The sequence below is a fragment of the Salmo trutta genome, unplaced genomic scaffold, assembly GCF_901001165.1.
Source record: "Salmo trutta unplaced genomic scaffold, fSalTru1.1, whole genome shotgun sequence".
Lineage (NCBI taxonomy): Eukaryota > Metazoa > Chordata > Actinopteri > Salmoniformes > Salmonidae > Salmo > Salmo trutta.
The window spans coordinates 32501-35000 of record NW_021822842.1 but is presented as its reverse complement, the minus strand read 5'-3'; the positions used below and the strand labels follow the sequence as shown (position 1 = coordinate 35000).

General features: G+C 42.8%; 7 non-coding genes across 7 annotated transcripts in view; all 7 read right to left on the bottom strand.

Moving 5' to 3' along the window:
- Positions 1 to 101, bottom strand: part of LOC115185376 (5S ribosomal RNA) — a 119-nt gene extending 18 nt beyond the window's left edge. The window contains exon 1 of the ribosomal RNA XR_003875066.1: positions 1 to 101. This exon is cut by the window's left edge and continues 18 nt beyond it. This is a non-coding gene — a ribosomal RNA (5S ribosomal RNA).
- A 408-nt stretch (positions 102 to 509) lies between these two features.
- On the bottom strand, positions 510 to 628 carry LOC115185354 (5S ribosomal RNA). Its single transcript, XR_003875045.1, has one exon. It is a non-coding gene; the product is annotated as a 5S ribosomal RNA (ribosomal RNA).
- Positions 629 to 789: 161 nt separating this feature from the next.
- LOC115185363 (5S ribosomal RNA) lies at positions 790 to 908 on the bottom strand. Its single transcript, XR_003875054.1, has one exon. It is a non-coding gene; the product is annotated as a 5S ribosomal RNA (ribosomal RNA).
- A 409-nt stretch (positions 909 to 1317) lies between these two features.
- Positions 1318 to 1436, bottom strand: LOC115185396 (5S ribosomal RNA). The gene has a single exon (XR_003875086.1). It is a non-coding gene; the product is annotated as a 5S ribosomal RNA (ribosomal RNA).
- Positions 1437 to 1597: 161 nt separating this feature from the next.
- Positions 1598 to 1716, bottom strand: LOC115185466 (5S ribosomal RNA). The gene has a single exon (XR_003875134.1). It is a non-coding gene; the product is annotated as a 5S ribosomal RNA (ribosomal RNA).
- Positions 1717 to 2125: 409 nt separating this feature from the next.
- LOC115185407 (5S ribosomal RNA) lies at positions 2126 to 2244 on the bottom strand. The gene has a single exon (XR_003875096.1). It is a non-coding gene; the product is annotated as a 5S ribosomal RNA (ribosomal RNA).
- A 161-nt stretch (positions 2245 to 2405) lies between these two features.
- LOC115185465 (5S ribosomal RNA) overlaps positions 2406 to 2500 on the bottom strand; it is a 119-nt gene continuing 24 nt past the window's right edge. The window contains exon 1 of the ribosomal RNA XR_003875133.1: positions 2406 to 2500. This exon is cut by the window's right edge and continues 24 nt beyond it. This is a non-coding gene — a ribosomal RNA (5S ribosomal RNA).

The following is a 2500-nucleotide window of genomic DNA, read 5'->3' as shown; positions in this document are numbered from 1 at the left end:
TTCCCAGGCGGTCTCCCATCCAAGTACTAACCAGGCCCGACCATGCTTAGCTTCCGAGATCAGACGAGATCAGGCGTACCCAGGCTGGTATGGCCGTAAACGATAAACAATCTCTTGGTACAACATATATAGTCAAAGTGAGTCTGATAACAGACATTGCATTTTCACCAATTAGATAAGCAGCTTGAACTTTGTGTCACTGAAAAAGTAGAAGAAATTACAAACACTGTAGCCATCACTTTATAGCACAGGTAGTTGGATAAAATACAAACTTTATTTCTTTTCATCATTTGAACAGGGTAAGGGAGCACAAAGCACACACAAGCTGCATTCAGCAACAATGTTATTATTTGTCTTATAAATACAAGGCAGATGCTAACTGACAACACACGGAACTTTGATCCTATTAAAAAGGCAGGAAGCTGCATTTAGTCAATTCATCATTAAATGCTTACTACAATGCAGTGTTGCTGATGAAATAGTGTAAGAGCACACCCTCGTGGACAAAAAGCTTACAGCACCTGGTATTCCCAGGCGGTCTCCCATCCAAGTACTAACCAGGCCCGACCATGCTTAGCTTCCGAGATCAGACGAGATCGGGCGTACCCAGGCTGGTATGGCCGTAAACGATAAACAATCTCTTGGTACAACATATATAGTCAAAGTGAGTCTGATAAACAGACTGCATTTTGCAGCAGGAAGCTGCATTTAGTCAATTCATCATTAAATGCTTACTACAAGGCAGTGTTGCTGATGAAATAGTGTAAGAGCACACCCTCGTGGACAAAAAGCTTACAGCACCTGGTATTCCCAGGCGGTCTCCCATCCAAGTACTAACCAGGCCCGACCCTGCTTAGCTTCCGAGATCAGACGAGATCGGCCGTACCCAGGCTGGTATGGCCGTAAACGATAAACAATCTCTTGGTACAACATATATAGTCAAAGTGAGTCTGATAAACAGACATTGCATTTTCACCAATTAGATAAGCAGCTTGAACTTTGTGTCACTGAAAAAGTAGAAGAAATTACAAACACTGTAGCCATCACTTTATAGCACAGGTAGTTGGATAAAATACAAACTTTATTTCTTTTCATCATTTGAACAGGGTAAGGGAGCACAAAGCACACACAAGCTGCATTCAGCAACAATGTTATTATTTGTCTTATAAATACAAGGCAGATGCTAACTGACAACACACGGAACTTTGATCCTATTAAAAAGGCAGGAAGCTGCATTTAGTCAATTCATCATTAAATGCTTACTACAATGCAGTGTTGCTGATGAAATAGTGTAAGAGCACACCCTCGTGGACAAAAAGCTTACAGCACCTGGTATTCCCAGGCGGTCTCCCATCCAAGTACTAACCAGGCCCGACAATGCTTAGCTTCCGAGATCAGACGAGATCGGGCGTACCCAGGCTGGTATGGCCGTAAACGATAAACAATCTCTTGGTACAACATATATAGTCAAAGTGAGTCTGATAAACAGACTGCATTTTGCAGCAGGAAGCTGCATTTAGTCAATTCATCATTAAATGCTTACTACAAGGCAGTGTTGCTGATGAAATAGTGTAAGAGCACACCCTCGTGGACAAAAAGCTTACAGCACCTGGTATTCCCAGGCGGTCTCCCATCCAAGTACTAACCAGGCCCGACCCTGCTTAGCTTCCGAGATCAGACGAGATCGGGCGTACCCAGGCTGGTATGGCCGTAAACGATAAACAATCTCTTGGTACAACATATATAGTCAAAGTGAGTCTGATAAACAGACATTGCATTTTCACCAATTAGATAAGCAGCTTGAACTTTGTGTCACTGAAAAAGTAGAAGAAATTACAAACACTGTAGCCATCACTTTATAGCACAGGTAGTTGGATAAAATACAAACTTTATTTCTTTTCATCATTTGAACAGGGTAAGGGAGCACAAAGCACACACAAGCTGCATTCAGCAACAATGTTATTATTTGTCTTATAAATACAAGGCAGATGCTAACTGACAACACACGGAACTTTGATCCTATTAAAAAGGCAGGAAGCTGCATTTAGTCAATTCATCATTAAATGCTTACTACAATGCAGTGTTGCTGATGAAATAGTGTAAGAGCACACCCTCGTGGACAAAAAGCTTACAGCACCTGGTATTCCCAGGCGGTCTCCCATCCAAGTACTAACCAGGCCCGACTCTGCTTAGCTTCTGAGATCAGACGAGATCGGGCGTACCCAGGCTGGTATGGCCGTAAACGATAAACAATCTCTTGGTACAACATATATAGTCAAAGTGAGTCTGATAAACAGACTGCATTTTGCAGCAGGAAGCTGCATTTAGTCAATTCATCATTAAATGCTTACTACAAGGCAGTGTTGCTGATGAAATAGTGTAAGAGCACACCCTCGTGGACAAAAAGCTTACAGCACCTGGTATTCCCAGGCGGTCTCCCATCCAAGTACTAACCAGGCCCGACCCTGCTTAGCTTCCGAGATCAGACGAGATCGGGCGT